Genomic DNA, 20,153 nt, shown 5'->3' on the forward strand with positions numbered 1-20,153 from the left:
ACTGTGTGCCGGACCGAGACTCGAACTCGGGACCTTTGCCTTTCGCGGGCAAGTGCTCTACCGACTGAGCTACCAAAGCACGACTCACGCCCCGTCCTCACAGCTTTACTTCTGCAGGAGAGCTTCTGTAAAGTTTGGAAGGTAGGAGACGAGGTACTGGCAGAAGTAAAGCTGTGAGGAGGGGGCGTGAGTCGTACTTGGGTAGCTCAGTCGGTAGAGCACTTGCCCGCGAAAGGCAAAGGTCCCGAGTTCGAGTCTCGGTCTGGCACACAGTTTTAATCTGCCAGGAAGTTTCATATCAGCGTACACTCCGCTGTAGAGTGAAAATTTCATTCTAGAAACATCGCCCAGGCTGTGGCTAAGCCATGTCTCCGCAATATCCTTTCTTTCAGGAGTGTTAGTTCTGCAAGATTCGCAGGAGAGCTTCTGTAAAGTTTGGAAGGTAGGAGACGAGGTACTGGCAGAAGTGAAGCTGTGAGGACGGGGCGTGAGTCGTGCTTGGGTAGCTCAGTCGGTAGAGCACTTGCCCGCGAAAGGCAAAGGTTTCGAGTTCGAGTCTCGGTCGGGCACACAGTTTTAATCTGGCAGGAAGTTTCAAAGGACAGAATGATTGGTCTCATATCCTTGGCCTTGGCTGATCAATTCTCCCTGGCTTTGGAATGAAGACAACCTGCATAGAAATATTAAGTTCACTCCTGCTTGTTGGAGGAGCGCTGGAGAAATTACATCTGGGCCAGGTGAATTGAACAGTTGGAATGTTCCCACCGCCCATTGGATTTTATTATGGTCAATATATTCTCTGGCAGATTCCCAGTTATCCCTTCGAATACCTGAAAACTTATATCTCATAGGGATCTCATCCTGGTATATGTTGTCTGTCAGAGTACACTGAGGAAAATGAGTCTTGAGGTGTAGTTCCAGCATTTCATGTGCTGTCCTTATATACTCCGCATCCTCTTTCCTTTAAGTTCCTCCTGGATTAGTTGGTTTCCTAGTGAGGATTTTGTGAAGTCTGGCCTGAACAGCTGTACCCTCTACTTTCTTGCTTAATTGAAATATTTTATTTGGCAAGGGCTCCCGATATTCTGCCCATTGTTCTTCCCTTCTCGCAAGGTTAAACAGTCTTTGTGCATGTTTCCTCTGCGATTTCAGGTTGTTATTACACCAAAACACACTCCTATTCGTGCACTTCTTGGTGACTGAGCAGTTGTCATGGTATGAGGTCATGATGGCAGGGTTCACTGCCTCTGCTACCTCCTCAAACTCTAATGGATTCCTTATCGAAGTACTGAATTCCGATAGGGTTGAGTCGAGGTCCTTCCTATACGCCTCCCAGTCCGTTTTCCTGGGATTCCTATAGGACATGGTTTGTCTAAGGCCAGTTTCAACCTCGAACTTAATGTATATGTGGTCTCAAGAGGATGGCTATGAAGCCACATGCCATTGTTTGACATAACTATCCACCAAAGTGGAACAGAAGGTTATCTCAATTACTTCTTACCTTCTTATACTCCTAAATGTAGGTTCCTTGCCCCTATTCAGGATCACTAAGTTATTAGCTAGAAGAAATTCTAGAAGGTTCTCACCTCCATTGTTGATGTCGGTACTGCCCCTCACTAAGTTTTGGGCATTAGCAGGGCGTCCAACCAATAGTTGGTCGTCCTGTGGTGCACAGGCTACTGTCAGTCTCCTCACCTCCTGAGAACGAGGAGCGCTGTCCTCATAAGGAAATTTCCTCGTGATACCTTCCTCACGTTACCGTATCCTGATGGTCACGAAGTCCCTAGAACGAAAGTCCGCCATCGGCATGAAGGGGATTCCATTTTTTTTTTTTTTTTTTTTGCAGAAATGCACATTCTGGAGATTCTTAATTTCCAGCATAATCCAGCTTACCTCCAGTGCAGCCGAGGCCCAATACACCCCCTTCATATAAATAGGGTTCCTGAATCAGGGCCACATCCACTTCTTGTCTTCCCAGAAAACGACTCATCGCAGCAGTGGCCCCTCTTCTGTGTTGCAGATTTATCTGCAGCACGTTCAGTGTCCATCTTGCCGCCATTGTCGCTTCTGATGTCTTTGATTACAGCAACTTGTGAGAACCCCAAGAATAATCTCAGGACCTATTCCCACATTGCCATCAGGGACTTCTCTCCGACTTCCACCACAAGGCTTTGGCCGTTTTGGTGCAACCTCCCAGTTGATTACCTTCCAATCCTCTGTCGAGACTTTTTCGTTTTGGGACCCTATTTTCTCAATCGGAGTCTCTGGAGAGGCACCCAGATTAATATCTTTGCGGTCTTTAAGAGCTCAGCCACTGTCTTTACCAGCAGCTTTCCATCCTCCCATAGTGATATTAGGGGCACCTTTTCCTTAAGCCAGTCCACTGTACCCACCCCCTCACAGACGAAGATAAGAGCACTGTGATCCCGATAGACTCTCCTAAAGTTGGATCCTGCACCAGCGTCCTTGCCCCCTAATCTTCTCAAAGAGATCCATCTGCATGAGCTCCTCCTGCTGTGCGGTGATCTTGACCAGTCGATAGCCTTGCTGGATAACTATCCTAAAAACCGAGACTGCAGTACTGTAGGTCTGTTTCCCTATTTCTTGCCTTGGCTTTTTCTGGATACGCTTATCCTGATAAGTGGTAGTCTTAGATTCCTCCCTTGTTCTCTTACTGCCTGACCTCAATGTAGAAGGGGTTTGTACACCCCCTTCACCCTGGGACAGTCTTTTCTTGGAGGTCTTGGGCTCAAACCGTTTTAGTTCCCTATGCTTTTGTTTAGGAAACCACTCATTTCCTTCCTTTAGCTTTTGTTCTCTAAGAAGTTTCCTACTCTGAGCCCCAGATAAGTCTTTGATCTTAAACTGGTCCAACTTCTTAGTGACCATTCATACTTCTTGAACAGGTCTGCCCCCCTGTTCAGTTGAGGGGATATTTTCCATCAGTTCCAGCACAGATGTTTAGATGTCTGAGGTCTCTACTTGCCCCTCAGTATTGCTATTTTCTTTTGTGTCCAGTTTGGTCCCACGAGAGTTGAGGATCGAATCGGTCCATACCACAGGAACCCCAAGTGGTGCAAGGTTAATTCCTCAGGGAGGTCGCCCGGTAACCCTGAGACTCTGTTCACGACACATCTTCCCATGTGTCACACACCCCTTAGCATGGATCGCATCACATCTTGGGTTGGGTATTGAGGCGTTGGGAAAGGACAAGGAATGGATGTGGGATGACAGGTCGTTGTGGGACACACTTAGTATGGTCCATCAACCAAGGCCTTATGGACTGTAGGTTCCCACAGCCAGCATAGCCCTCAGCTTCCTGCAAACACACAAGCCTCCCCCACCCGCACAGACAGTGCTGCTTCAAGGTGATGGGCAAGGTTTAACCACTGTCAGGTATCGTGACGGGATCTTGGGACTTCATATGCGGTTGTGACGAGGTGGGGCGGGCCGAAACTTCATATTGATGGACGATATTTATCGAACTCATAGAACAAAAGTGGTTGATATTTTCTTGGTAAAGGGAGTTATTGCACGTGTGGTGTGATCAGCTCGCTATCCTGATTTTAACCCCATAGAGAATGTCTGGTGTGCACTAGGAACACGGGTCGCATCACTTCAGCATCCACCAACCACTTTTCGAGCAACACTCCAAGAAGAATGGGCGTTATTGCATCAACATGATATTGATGATATCATTCACAGCATGCCCCGTCGTTGCCAGGCTTGCATTGCTGCCAGAGGTGGTCACACCCCGTACTGAGCACATTAATCAGTTGTTGGAATGTGTGTCCAAATCCGTTAAGTTGGAAATCACGAAGAACATTTTTGTCTACCGTTATTTATATGCAATTGTTCACGGAGTGTATTCCTTACATTGTTTCTACCTTAATATCACCTGTTTATACTATTTTGTGGCAAAACAAACACAAACTTGCAAAATTTCCGTTTGTTGCTTCAATTTTGGGCTCCAGTGTAGGTGTCACTGAAGAAAACTGCAAACGGGGTGATGAGATCCTTCATCTCCGGACAATGGAAGAGAATAACTACAAATTCTAACACACCTCACTCCTGTGGTGTGTTAGCGGGCCGCCCTTCGTCACGGCACGCAAAGAACTTTCGTTAAGATGCTTGTGTTTCGGCCCACCTGTCGGCTCAAAGTGCAGAGGACAAGGAAATCTAGGAACAACTATCACACGCATCTTGGGAGACACTAAACACCAGAAACTGCGTGCGCAAAATAATCATATCGTTGCAACGATTTTAGGCTAATAGCAATGTTTCAAGATGACGCCTGCTTGCAGATGTGATCTCCAAGTAGCAAACTTGTATTAGCGACAACAAGCGTACACCAAAGAGGTAGGATGAAACAACTTATAAATCAGGCCACTATTAGACATTCGTCCAGTGTCTTACAGTAGCTTGATTTATCAGTTAATGACTCATTTCTGTAATCTGAGGCAAAAGTACACTGGCCAAAACGTTATGATTACCTACCTAATACCTGGTGCGTCAATCTTTGGCACCGATAACAGCGGCGGCGCGTCTTGGCTTAAAGGCAATGAGGCTTTAGTAGGCCGCTGCAATGATATCTGCACAAGCAAGTAACCTAATTTTCATAAATTCCTGGGAGGGTGGCGATGAGATCTGACACTACGTCCAATCATATTCCAGATGTGTTCGATCGGGTTCAGATTTGGCGAGTTGGGGGGCCAGCGAATCAATTGTAACTCGCCACTGTGTTCTTCGAACCACTCTATCACATTCCTTGCCTTGTAACATGGCACATTATCTTGCTGAAAAATGCCACTGACGCCGGGAAACATGATCATCATGAAGGAGTATACATGGTCTGCAACCAGAGTGCGAAACTCCTTGGCCGTAATGGTGCCTTGTACGAGCTCGATTTGTGCCATGGATGTCAAAGTGTATGTTCTCCCGAGCATAATGGAGCCACCGCCAGCTTGTCTCCCTCCAACATTACAGGTGTCGACGAGCCGTTCGCCTGAAAGACAACGGATTCGCGCCCTCCCGTCGCCGTGATAAAGAGTGTATCGGGATTCATCAGACCCTGCAACGCGACAACGTCCAGTGCCCATGGTCGAGCAACCATTTCAGTCGTAGTTACCGCTGTCGTGGTGTTAACATCGGTACGTGGATGGGTAGTTGGCTGCGGAGGCCCATCCCTCCCAACATTAAAGTCTGCTGTTAGTTCCACCACAGTTCACCGCCTGTCCTGTTTTACCAGTCTGCCCAGCCTATGACGTCCCACATATGTAATGAGGGATGGCCACTCAACCCCACGACATTTGGACGTGGTTTCACCTTGGTTTCGCCACGAGTTGAAGACATTCACCACAACATTCCCCAAACACCCGACAGTTCGTGCAATTGCCAAAATGCTTGTGCTGAGCCTCCAAGCCATCCAGTACAGTCAGCACTCTGTCATACTCAGACAGATCGCGCACCCTCCCCTTTCACACAAGCGAAGCACGCTCACTGATACTACATGCACCGATAACAGTTCGGTGGAGCATAGCGCGGTAGTTAGCACACTTGACACGCATTCGGAAGGACGACGATTCAAACCAGCGTTCGGGCATCCTGATTTAGGTTTTCTGTGATATCCCTAAGTGACTTCAGGTAAATGCCGGGATGGTTCCGTTGAAAGACCACAGCTGAGTTCCTTCCTCATCCTTCCCTAATCCGATGGTACCGATGACCTCGCTGTTTGCTTCCATCCCCCAAACCGTCTACCAGCCAGAGGATGGCACTCTAAATCCTTATCCCGCAATGCAGATTTGTGTTTTCAGTGGTTTTCCTAAATCGATTAAGGCAAATGTGTGGATGGTTTCCTTGAAAGAATGCTGCCATATTCCTTCCCTTCCTTCTAGAGTTAAAGCTTTTGCTCTGTCTCTAGTCACCACATTATCCATGGCCCATTAGACTATAACGTTCATTCCTTATATAAACAAAGGTTTACATGGCAGTCAATGTGCTTCCCGAAGGCTGTCGGCCCAGTCTGTGGAAATAATTTCTTTCTTTTACTAGCAAACAACAGAGTGATTCGTAGAGGTATGTACCGTCTATGCAACTAAATAAAGGCAGTTTGTTTGTTGCTATACGCGTTTCGCTTCATTTATTTGGGAAGCATCAGAAGTGGCCTGAAATACATCTTTCTTTTAATACATACAATAAACGTATTACGTGATAGATATAATGTGCTGATACATTACACTTTGTCGTGTTTTTCTATTGCTTTTCAGGTTAGAAGCAACTTTTGTAGCGTAAGTTTCGTATTGTGAATGTATCATTCGGTGTTACTTACGATTTCCAGTACTGTTAACACATGTATGTGATCCTGGAGATGTATTTGGTGGTCTTCATCGCATGTTTCACTTTCACTTTAATTTGGTGATCAACATATGTGTGTTTTCGGTATGTAGTGTTGCCAACTGTTGTTGTGTGTTTGTTTTTTCTTTCTGTTGTGTTTGATGTTTTTCATTGAGTGTGTGTGTCTGATTGTGGACTCGGGCGCGTAAGTGTGTGTGTGTGTGTGTGTGTGTGTGTGTGTGTATTCTGCTTTTTTAAAAAATAAATATTAGTTTATGTATGCATATAATTTGCTGTGTGCAAATGTATTATTATTAATATTATTATTAAATAGATATGAGTTTGTGTGTGTGTGTAATTTACTGTGTGCAAATGTATCATTGGCTTTTTTTATTTTCTTCCTTCTATTTGTATTAATAAATATACGCTCATGTGTCTGTGTGGGGGGGGGGGGAGGGGAGGGGGAGAGAGAGGCAGAGAGAGAGGGAGTGAGAAGAGGGGAAGGACAGTCATTAATTATTTATCCTCGATACATTTCGGTTTGTTACGTTTTGGTGGCTAACATGATCAGGGAATTATTGTTTATATGGATTTGGTCACTGAGTACGTTCTTTTCCACTGCAATGGCTCTTTGTATGTGAAAGTTTTCTTGCAATGTCAGGAGCTTTTTGTTGTGATTACTCACTCTGATAACTGTCATATCACATTCCATGTTAGCTGGTTCATGTACATATTCTATCAGGTGTTCAGCGAAGGTAGAGTGACTGTTTTCATATTTCCAACTTCTTATATGTTCTTTATATCTAGTTTTAATGTTCCTGCTTGTCATCCCCTGATATACTGATTTACATTCTTGGCACTCTAACTGGTATATACCTGCTCCTTGGTATTTATCTGCTTTTTCTGTTGTTTGTAAATGTGATTGGAGTGTGTTTCTTGTTCTGTTGTTGTTGTGGTCTTCAGTCCTGTGACTGGTTTGATACAGCTCTCCATGCTACTCTATCCTGTGCAAGCTTCTTCATCTCCCAGTACCTAATGCAACCTGCATATTTGTGAATCTGCTTAATGTATTCATCTCTTAGCGTCCCTCTACGATTTTTACCCTCGACACTGCCCTCCAATACTAAATTGGTTATCCCTTGATGCCTCAGAACATGTCCTACCAACTGATCGCTTCTTCTAGTCAAGTTGTGCCACAAACTCCTCTTCTCCCCAATCTTGTTCAATACCTTCTCATTAGTTATGTGATCTATCCATCTAATCTTCAGTATTCTTCTGTAGCACCACATGTCGGAAGCTTCTATTCTCTTCTTGTCCAAACTATTTATCGTCCACATTTCACTTCCATACATAGCTACACTCCATACAAATATTTTCAGAAACGACTTCCTGACACTTAAATCTATACTCGATACTAACAAATTCCTCTTCTTCAGAAACGCTTTCCTTATCATTGCCAGTCATGTTCTGTAAGCTATTTGTAATCCCTGTTTCTTTGGCATATTTGCTATCTTGTGTATTGCTTTGTGTCTGTATGTAAGAGTGTACCATTTTCTTCTGTTATTCATGTCATGACTGTTATTGTTTTGTGTTTCTGTGTGTGCTTTAAATAGAAAAAAACAACACTAAGAAATTAAAAGAAAACTACAAGCTAACAACTTCATAGTCACAAGAGCTGTTAAAGGAAACAGCATAGGACTGACCAATAAAGAACATTATATATAAAAAACCAAAGGTTTCATCTCTTCTAACAATATCACAAAACTAAAAAATCTGATCCAACAGCAGGTTTCCAGACATACATAAAAATACATAAAAAACAACCCCAAAGAGATCAGACACATACTTACAGATAAACAAAAACAAGACATCGCACAGAAGAACCCAACAGCACCAACACTCAGATGGCAACCAAAGGCCCACAAACCCCACATTCCATTGAGGCCTGTTATTAATTTCACGAGTGCACCATCATAGCAGTTGGCGAAACACATGAACAAATCATAATGCAACATTATGAAATGAAAAACAGCAGAACAGTGAAAAACACAATTGAAGTCAGAACACAATTAAAAGACTTACACGTCCCACGAACTGTCCACCTCCGGTAGTTGAATGGTCAGCGTGACGGATTGTCAATCCTCTGGGACCAGGTTCGATTCCCGGCTGGGTCGGGGAATTTTCTCCGCCCAGGGACTGGGTGTTGTGCTGTCCTCCTCCTCATCATCCTATCATCCTCATCGACTGTAGGTCGCCGAAGTGGCATCAAATTGAAAGACCGGCACCTGGCGAACGACCTGCCCGGCGGGGGGCCCTAGGCATACGATTAAATATAATAAATCTCACGAACAGCATCAGTCATCTCATTTGATGTACAGAACATGTACATCTCAATACCCACTGCTGGCACAATAAAACTAATAGAAGAAATCTTATTGACATACAACAAACTACGTGCAGGCAATATTAACTAAATAAGAAAAACCCTCAAAGCAATCTCATCCCAAAATTACTTCCAATTCGAGAAGGAATTTTACTTACAAGAAGACGGGCTTCCAATTGGATCCCCAATTTCAGGAACACTAGTAAACATATTCGTCAACCATAAAGAAAACAAAATCCTTCATACAGTCATCATAAAGGAAGGATACAAAATTGGTACAGATATGTGGACGACATAATCTGTATGGTAGAAGAATCAACAGCGAAAATTGATAAACTTCATACAGATATAAACAACATACATAAAAATATTCAGCCGGCCGGAGTGGCCGAGCGGTTCTAGGCGCTACAGTACGGATCCGCGCGACCGCTACGGTCGCAGGTTCGAATCCTGCCTCGGGCATGGATGTGTGTGATGTCCTTAGGTTAGTTAGGTTTAAGTAGTTCTAAGTTCTAGGGGACTGATGACCTCAGAAGTTAAGTCCCATAGTGCTCAGAGCCATTTGAACCATTTTTTTGAAAAATATTCAGTTTACCACAGAAAAAGAAACACAAAAACAAATACATTTCTTGGATATAACAATAAAGAGAGAGAACAATAGACACACATTTGACATCTTTTGAAAACCAACAACCACAGACATAATCATACATACTTCATCCAACCACTTGCAAAATCAAAACTTAGCGGCCCTACGACACATGTTACACAGGCTAAATAACATCCCACTCAGCAAAGAAAATTACGAAAAAGAGTTACAAACAATACAACTCATAGCCACTAACAATGGTTACAGCACAGATATAGTACAAAAACTCAATCAAAAAATTAAAACACAGCTAAAGAAAAATCAAAACAAGCAGAGAGCACAGAAACACACAGACACTACAGTACACACGGAAACACAAAACAATGACACTCATGACATGAACAACCAAAAAAAGTAGTACACTCATACATACAAACACAAAGCAACACACAAGATAGCAAATACACTAAAGAAACAGGGATTAAAAATAGCTTACAGAACGAGAAACACACTCCTATCACATTTACAAACAACAGAAAAAGCAAATAAATACCAAGGAGCAGGTATATACCAGCTAGAGTGCCAAGAATGTAAATCAGTATATCTGAGGATGGCAAGCAGGAACTTTAAAACTAGATATAAAGAACATAAGAAGTTGGAAATACGAAAACAGTCACTCCACCTTCGCTGAACACCTGATAAAACATGGGCATGAACCATTCAATATGGAATGTGACGTGACAGTTATCAGAGTGAATAATCACAACAAAAAGCTCCTGACATTGCAAGAAGACTTTCACATACAAAGAGCCATTGCAATGGAAAAGAAGATACTCAATGACCAAATCCATATAAACAATAACTCCATGATCATGCTAGCAACCGAAACATAAGAAACCGAAATGTAACCAGAATAAATAATTAATGAATCTACGAATGTTCAAATGGTTCAAATGGCTCTGAGCACTATGGGACTTAACACCTGAGATCATCAGTCCCCTAGAACTTAGAACTACTTAAACTACTTAAACCTAAGGACATCAGACACATCCATGCCCGAGGCAGGATTCGAGCCTGCGACCGTAGCGGTCGCGCGGTTTCAGACTGAAGCGCCTAGAACCACTCGACCACTCCGGCCGCCCCCCCCCTCTCTCTCTCTCTCTCGCACCCCCCTCCCCACCGCTACACACACATGAACTCATAATTATTAATGTAGATAAAAAAAAAGAAAAAAGGCCAATAATACATTTGCACACAGCAAATTACGCACACACACAAACACACATATATACTGTATTTATTAAATAATAATAATAGTAATAGATTTCCACACAGCAAATTACACACACATAAATAATCTCATATTTATTTTTTAAAAAAGCGAAATACACACACACACGCGAGCGCTCGTGCGTGCACATACACACACACTCACACAAACACACACACAAACACACACACACACAAAAACACACACACACACACGTACACACACACACACACGTACACAACAAATGAAAAACATCGAACACAACAGGAACAAAAAAGAAATGGCTCTGAGCACTATGGGACTTAACTTCTAAGGACATCAGTCCCCTAGAACTTTTAACTATTTAAACCTAACTAACCTAAGGACATCACACACATCCATGCCCGAGGCAGGATTCGAACCTGCGACCGTAGCGCTCGCGTGGTTCCAGACTGTATCGCCTAGAACCGCTCGGCCACCTCAGCCGGCCAGAAACAAAAGATAGACAAACACACAACAACAGTTGGCAACACTACACACCGAAAACACAGATATGTTGATCACCAAATGGAAGTGAAAGTGAATCATGCGATGTGACAACGCCAGAAATCGGCCAGCTGGAGTATGAAGACCAAAAGATACATCTCTAGGAACACATACATGTGTTAACAGCGCTGGAAATCGTAAGTAACACCGAACGATACATTCAAAATACGGAACTTGTGCTAGAAAAGTTGCTTCTAACCTAAACAGCAGGAGAAAACACAACAAAATGTAATGTATCAGTATATTATATCCATCACATAATATGTTTATTGTATGTATAAAAAGAAAGATGTATTCCAGGTTACTGATGATGTTTCCCAAACAAATGAAGCGAATCGCGTATGGCAACAAACAAACTGTCCTCATTTAGTAGCGTAGAAGGTAATACCTTCACGAATTTAGGGAAACTAAGGGGAAAACGGAAAACAGATAAAAATGTCAATAGTGTGATCCCTTTTGTATTTTGGCACTTAGTGTAAACTGGTATTGGCAGCAAATTAATTCCAGGTGGTTTCTGTCTTAAATGCTCACATTCACTTTTGACCTGACCGTGATACCGATTCATTTATACAGTCAGCATATTTTTCCATTCTTAGTTGTTAGTCTCCGAACTGTGTGTTAAAAAAAAGTTTTGTTTCTCATCCGGCTGCCGAGGCTGGCGTGGGCTGAGGATGCGATTGTAGTGACGGATAAGGCCATCAACCACGTCCCTCTTGTGGGTGGAATAACTTTGTCGTCTTTGGGTCAGTTTGGACCCCCCACAGTGTTTTGAGGAGTGGCAGCGAGAATTGGGCAGTGGAACCTGTCGCACCAACACATGAAGGTAAGTGATTACGGTAAAAAGTCTGCTCTGCCTTGGCCTTTTGAGGATCGACGTCCAGACGCTAACAACATTGGAGTGGCGCCTCTCTTTTTTGTTCCAAAACTTGTAATTCAGCCAACGAGTTTCTGTTGGTCTAACGCAGGTCGCAGACGAGCCGGACAGTCGGAAACTGCTTGGTTTCAGGATAGTACCAACTTTGTGGAAATTAAAGGTGTTCCGCATATGCAGAGAGAGGAATTTTGCAACCTTTTTGTGATTTGCCAAAAGATTTGTCCATTTATCGGCCATCACATTGGCAATGGTATAGATTCAGCCTCTCCACCTATGATTTTTTGAGAGGTTTGGAGCTGAGCGCGAGGAAGGAATTTTTTCAGTGAACTGGAGACAGTGGTCCGAGCGGCGCCCACGCTGAGTGAGAGATGCGGAAGCGACCGGCCATAGGTGGCTGCTAGCAGCATTTTGCTGTCCTGAACAAGAGATGTGCTTTCACAATCCACGATAGCACGATCCTAAACGTGAGGTTTTCGTTTCTCATATGTGCAGTCCAAGTTGCTGATTTCATTCCAATTTGAAATCCATTTCTTTAATATTACATCAGCGACATATTGTAGTTGTTGCTTCCATAGAATCTTACTTCCGTAGGGGTCTTCTCTATCATGCATTTGGTTGAACTGATTCGAAGACTAATTGATTTCCTTCTTTCATTGTTGAAGTTTGTTCAGTACCTGCTCAATTTAAGAGAAAAATAACATTGTGATGAGAACAGAGTTATTGTAACTAACCTCTGTTTCATAAAAATTAAAAATTAATAATGCTGTTAAAGACAAACAACTGTTTGGTTCATCTTTGTAATCAATAAAAAAGTTGATAAATGCAGATCTGACTTCCATTACAAGACCCTTAACCTATCCCATAGCTTACAAAATTAAACAGGATGAAGACAACCAAGTGTAATATCAAGTTATGCTTTGCTGTGTCAGTGTTGTCCTTTGTTTACAGTGGCCAGAAGCAGTTTTAGCACACATGCTCTACCGAGCATCCAGAGTTTCAATTTGAGATGAGCCTCTTTTCATGTCAACCCTGTCGTGGTTCTTGTTTCAAGCACACACCGTGCTTGCACATCATGTGATCTGTGTAGACTACTGGTGGATGTACCCATATTTTGGTGATTTTTATAGAGAATTAATTTGCAAAGTGCAGATCTTATACGTCGGTTAATGTGATGATTCATAGCCTTGCACGTGAAAACATTTTTCTTATATACAAATTAATTTCTTTGTGTTGAATCTTGTAGGGTAGTTTTTTCTTTTGTTTCAAAACTTGTGCACATAGATAGGGGCAATCAGCCTGGATTGAGATAGCGAGAAAAAATTTAGGGCAAGGGAATTCTATGGAATCGGAACAGACTGCATCGGAATTTTCTGCGTTACCTATAACCCAGGATACCGAAGTGGCAATTGAATTTAGTAACTATAACGACATTGATGAGACAGAATAGTGCGTGCACAGGAGAACATGTATTTTGGAAACATGTTAAATAATAGATCTAAGAAAAAAACAGCAAAAGGAAGAACAAGATAGGAGAAATGCAGGGGGAAAAGACAAAAGGACAGAAGCAGAAAGCGAAAAGGCGAAAGCAGGCAGGAAACTGTTTAGAGAATATATACGGCGCTGCACTAAGAAGTTGATGGAAGAATTAAAGCTGTTGAAGAAATGTTGAATTAGGTGTCAAAGACAGCCGGAAACAGCATGACCAGGGTGAGTTAGGCTGAGCAAATTAAAAAAGAGAAGAGGCAAACATCTTGCTTTCTGGTAAAACGTAGTGTTTGGAGGAACGAATTGAGTCTGAAAATACGGAACCCCTGCGGTTCTCTGAAACTGAAGTGTTTTTGTCATTTAAACACAGCATTGAGAATATAGAAAAATGAGCAGGGCAGCGACGAGCTGTGAAGCCATGAACGCCTCTTGCAGAGAGCAGTTTACGCATTAACAATGAACGGTACAGCTCTGCGAATTAAGAATAAAGTGACGAGACTGCTTAGGGCGATCGGCAGAGGAGCGTTTCAGTCGTCGATGTACGTGTCTGATTCCACACAGGGCGTTGATGAAAAGATTTTTTTCTCATTATTCCGCCGGCTGAGACTTACTCCCATCATAACCCGAGTAGTACAATTTAGAGACAACTACCAGACTTTTGACCAAAACCAGATAAAATTAGAGGTCATGAGCAATCACATGAATGGAGATATTATAGCGAAAGTGTTATGTATCACCAGACAGTGAACCACGTTCACAGCATTCAAAGAGGAAATCACGAACATATGTTAGTCGGCCACAGAATAAAAAAGGATGTAATTAAGTGTAATAAAAGCTCCATCCCTGACAGCAACACACTTCCAGTTCTATTTTGACTAGATGTTGAAGAGGAAACAGCATTTTGATCACTCATACAATGCTGCACAACTGATCCACGAGGACACTATCAACTGAGCACAAAAGATCGTTGCTTTGCGCGGAGAAGAGAGAGCTGGAGGCGTTTAAGCCGATTATAATTGACTTAGATGATTACATATGACGAAACAATGAAATGATCTCTGTTTCTGGGCGGTATCAGTATTGAAACTCACGGAAGAAGCAGTGGGGAAATGGGAAAGTCTTTTGCTACTTGGGCCTATCGTCTTAGTGACTTGCTTTCTGAATATACCAATTGTTATTCTGTTCCTGCGACAAGGTGCCATTATTGTTCTGTCTAACGTGAGGACAAAAGGCAGACTCCGATATATCCTGGTCCCCGTCGTGTTGGTGTCGAAGTACTTCACACTCAAATCTCTGAGAAACACTACTGGAACTTCTGTCGTGAAAGCTTTTGCCAGAGACTTCCTGGATGTAGCTGGAGACTTGAGATGTATCCTCTCAGACAATGGCAAGCATATCGTTTCGAAGGCATGGTCGGTCATGCTAAAGAGGAGATGGGTTAAGGCAACCTATCCTGCAGCATACCACCCACGAGCGAGTTCAACATAAAGGATTGTGCGGGAGCTGACGAGGCTTTACTGGACCAATCGCAAAAAGCATGACATTTGGGACGAGTACATCTAGGGCTTTAATTTAGTGGTGAACCAGCTCACTCACAGCTCAACTGAGATGTCTCCAGCCAGATTTGTACTTAACCAACACCCGGAGTACAAAATCCGGGCTGTGACTGTCTTTCTGCCACAGCAAGTGGCCAGGTACAGTCAGATGGTTGAAGGAGCACTCAATAACATAAGGACAGCGGCATTACAATGGCAAAGGAGGGATACCAGGAATACAGAACAGTGTTTCACCTACCCTGAGTAGAAGGTCCTAGTGAAAAATCAATGTCTCTCCTGCTAGCCAAGACAAGGCCACAAAAATTATTCTCGCTGTATGTTGGACCATTTAGAATAAAGAACCTAGCACCTGTTTTTTTGCAAACACAGCAGTGCTGGAAACGTTATGGACGAAAAGAATCATTCACTTTTCAAACTAGTAGGCTTTTTACAGTACAGTTGTCTCAGCTTTTATTTATGATGTGCAGTCTGGGACTACTATGGAAATAAATTAAGCAGCTTCACCTTGCCCACAAATCCTTGATTGTGGTTATCTGGAAGTATATATTCGTGTTTTTGTATATTGAACTGTTTTCTTGTGGTTAATACATGAAAAAAGAAGTTTTGCATCACCCTGGTTCCCAGAACTCCTGAAGATAGACATTGACTGTCTGACACTCCACTCCTTCGTTAGACATCAGCAAAAGCACTCTGTGAGAGCGTCAGCGTCATTAGAATTAATTACTGGGGCTAAGAGTGGACCCTTATTCTATGACGCATCGGTGTTTAGCTGTAAAATTTGTTTAATTTCTCTGTTGTTGTCAAAGAAGCACATGGATTTGCGTAAATTGTGACACCAAAATTTCAGGACAGTTGTCAAGATAACGTATTATGTCCTGTTTAGCAGAAATGACACTGAACACAACAACATCAAATTTAAATAGAAGTTTCTCTGCAAGATTTTTCGCACTTATAGACAGTGAGATGCTGTCTAACTTGATGAATACTACGACAAATTATCCGATTCCGGTTCTAAGTTCGGTACTATTTAGTATGACAATCAAGTCTATGGAGGATGGTCAGATTTTGTGACAAAATGAGCAAAAGATAACTCAAGGTTGCTCGAGGTCACAGTGGACGCAAGTTGCTGATCTGACAATTTTACGCCTCTGCGAGCGGCATTTACATTTAGCTGCAACGTGCTGTCGGCTGCATGGCTGCTCTCGCCCTCTTAAAATTCTGTAGAAAGCTAATCAAAGTCTTTACTGATTTTATCCACTGAAACTGTCCTCTGTTTCACATTAAGTGAGAAAACATGCATTCATCCCTAGTCTGGAAAATATGACGACATACACGTGCATGGATGGAGCAGCGTGTATACTTCAGTGCCCTCTCAGTTCTCACAAGAACAATTAACTACGTGACTGCTTCGTTTTCCGATATCGGAGCTCAACGACTCTTCAGCTAATTTCTAGCTGAATGTCAGCAAAAGTGAAAGCAGTGATTACACAAAAATTCCCCTTTTGGCGTCGTACAGAGCGTGATGCGCCATGTTTTACACTTGACGCTGGTTCAGAGGAGAGCCCCCGAAGTTTTTGGTGTTGTGTCCTTCATAGCAAACTGTCCCCCACCTGTGTCCTTTCGTGCTTCACGTCACGGCTTTTTGAGACGAATGGGAGCGTTCCTTTCATGTTGCGGTCACTATCCCTGCCAATCGCAAAGGGCTTACCTTTAAACTGCATTTAAATATTGCCATTTTTACTCCTTCCTAGTCATTTCAGCCAAACAGATTTTTTGTACCCGCTTCTGACGCCTAAGAGTTACACACATAGATCACGAGATCTACACGGGCCTTTCATGTGATCAACTGCGTCTCTGGCCTGTTTGTATCCATCTGGAAATTCCCCAACTCAGTTTCCTAAAGAATTTCTCTCCACCGCAAGCAGCGCTGGGCCGCTACCTTCTCCTCTCTGTGTATCGCTCTGCGCCCTCATTGTCCTTCACACCGCGGGTGACCAACCCCTGTTAGAAGCCTTTCGTTCTATGCGGGCCGTGATGGCGCAACTCGCGTCTGCCCCCAAACTAAAACATTTCTTCCATCAGCTTTTTTTCACCTTTTGGTCGTTGACATGCAGGATTTGAGTTCGGTGTGTTAATATTTACGAATGGAGTGCCATCCCTCAGCATTACATACTGTATACTTTGATAGGCAAATCTGCTTATTATCGCAGAAGTATGTCAGGTGACATATCCATCTACTTGTTAAGACATATAAAATATCTTGTAAGGTACGAAATTAACATTCAATCAATCTGCCACCTTACATATCCGTCTCCTTCCATGTTCAATTTTGCGCTGGGCCAATAAATGGTTGAGAAATTGATTGAAGTCAGTGCAAAATTGTTGTCTACTGCTGAATGTAGCAACTTTTATATATTTATATTGACCAACTCTTTATTTTAATATGGGATAATCAAACAGTTGTTCTTTTTGTCTCTTTTTGTTATTTTTCCACCGCAATTGAGTTACAATATACTACAGATTTGAGCAGTAAATTAATGTTTTTCCAGAATTTAACATGGATTTACTAGTTGTCTCATTTAATACAATTGTTGAAATAATTTGAAGCCTTTTCTTTCTATTCTTTGTTTGTCTGTACTTTAAATTTAAATTTAAACAAATTAGAGATTCTCTATAAATTTGTACCACTCATAATTTTTAATTTTGTGATTGATATTTTTTGACATCGTTAAATGATGATGGAGGTGTATTTCAGTTGAGGAAACCTTCATCTAAAATTATCCTCCCCTTTTTCAATACTTATGTCTTATTCTCAACCTTAATTTCTATGTCTGTTACTAGCTTCTATGACAATTATAATTCAAGAAATTTTCATCTCTTGCAATAATTTCTCCATTTATCTTATACTTAACAACATCCTTCCCATAACTTTACAAGCACAATAACATTCAAAAACATATTTATATCCCCCAAAAATCTTAAACTTACATATTATAACTTTACAGAAGAATTAAATTATTCATTGACCTTTGCAAAAAATATTAAATTCCTAATCCTAATTCCCTCGCAAATATTAAATCAACATCGTCAAATTATAAAACTCTTTTTGTATATAACCTGTATATTAACAAACACATTACATACAAGAATCTTAGCCTCCAAAGAAAATATCATTTGGTTTTCTCAAGTAAGATGTGTTGTCAAAATATGAAATACAAGAAAGTATCATTTATCTGTCAAGATTAGAACCTCAAAAGTATTGTTTACAAAAAACTGTTTTTTGCACGAAGTTCTTCAAAAAGTAAATATTTTTTTAACAATAACAAACTCTGAGTGTTCATAATTTTTTTTCCATGTTAATCTGATACTAGTCTGTCACAGACAGTATTTCCTCATGTATGTTCAATGTGATTCATTTAAGTCGTTATCCTCATCTTCATGCACCTCGACGTGTCTGCTCTGAGCAAGGAATGGCAGAAAGAACGATTGCAGAAGGTTTGAGTGTATCGTGAATGCTTGGTTGCCTTTGTTCCATTTCACATGTACCCATGGCGGAATTATATTAGAGATCTATTATTAGAAGCTTAAAAACTTCTATTCTTCGTCAATCCTCTGTTCCTTATGCCAATCCATCGTTAGTTAATTCGTCTCCTGTCTTCTACACAAATGGTCATCTCTCATCTCTCGGTGTGAAATTTGAAAGTGTTGCAATTTGCCATAAGGAATATCGGACATTTGTATTGCTAGAACAGTTAAAATCGGATTCTTTGTTGGTAGCAAGTTGCAATGAAGGTCTTGTATAGGAAGGGATTTAGAAAGGTTTCTTTATTTTTTTTGGTCCAGGTCTTCTTTCTTCCTAATCTTCTGTGTTGAATCTTCTTTTCTTGTTGGATCTTGCTATCTTCTCATTTGTGTCTTCATTCTTCTGCGGACCGCACATTGGGATTTAAGACCTGCATAACCTCGTTATTGTGTAGTCCACTCTTACGGTATTTTCTTTCAAATTGTTGTGGAGTCTTTATTCTATTAGTTTGTTCTCCAGGATAGATTGGACAGCCTCTCAGTTACTCCCATGAGTGTTCAGGGAATATTCCGCAGTTGCTGGATTCCATGTGGCATGACGATAGTTTCAGCCATTCTGTGCCTTGGGTTACTGAAATGCGCCTGTTCTTCTTCCGGTGAAATCAAACATTCGTTCGTCCTTGAGGTAACACGTCTGCCTCCATTCTGGTTTGGCGGACATCCTTCATATCTCCTTATGCTACTCTAAATAGTTGGTGACATAATTGCTAATTATCTATCACTTTAGCAAAACAGTTGTTATGAAGATCGCATGTGACTTTCACATGAATAAATATCGCGTGATGGCACATGTTGGCTGTATCCCGATACTTTTCCACAGATTTTATCCTCTTGGACTGTTGCTCCCACCAAGGCATTTCCTTTCGTCATCTCGAAAGCTGAAGTACCAGGCACCCACACTCAGTGTTCCTGCCTCTCATGCCTAACCGCTTTACTCAGTTCTGCTGTCGATCTGACAGCAATGATGACGCATCGTTCTTGATGACGTCGTGTATAATACAACATTGTGCACACTTTTGTCCATCTTAAATTCCCCAAATTTCTCTCATTTACATGTCACTACCACCTATCTTATCGCTACCCTTTCTCCCTTAAAATACATTACAAGCTTTACAAACAGTAAACTACTAAGAGACTTTACAAAAATTCCGTATTTAAACTGTACATAAGACTCTCCTTATTATACTCTTCATAACTTTACATTCACTTCAACAGATCAACATCCATCCCCATTCTATACATACACTCATCACTTTTTCCATATTAGTTTCCTCATCTTCAGAACAATGGATAGTAAGAGGAAAATTGATTGTGATGAAGGTTAGTGTATTATTAGGTCTATTTTTTATTTAACTATAGGTACATCATATTATAAAAACTCCGCACCTTGATTCCACCTGCAGCGTCTTTTTCTCTGGAATCTCTTCTTTTTGGCATAAACTGTAACATAACTTCAAAATCCTGTATACCACTTTTTCTTGTTTCCTTTTCAAATTTTTTCTACAGTCCTAATCCATTCTTCTAGAACTTGTACATTTATTAGTTCTAGTTATCCC

The sequence above is a fragment of the Schistocerca nitens genome, chromosome 3 (genome assembly GCF_023898315.1).
Source record: "Schistocerca nitens isolate TAMUIC-IGC-003100 chromosome 3, iqSchNite1.1, whole genome shotgun sequence".
Classification (NCBI taxonomy): Eukaryota; Metazoa; Arthropoda; class Insecta; order Orthoptera; family Acrididae; genus Schistocerca; species Schistocerca nitens.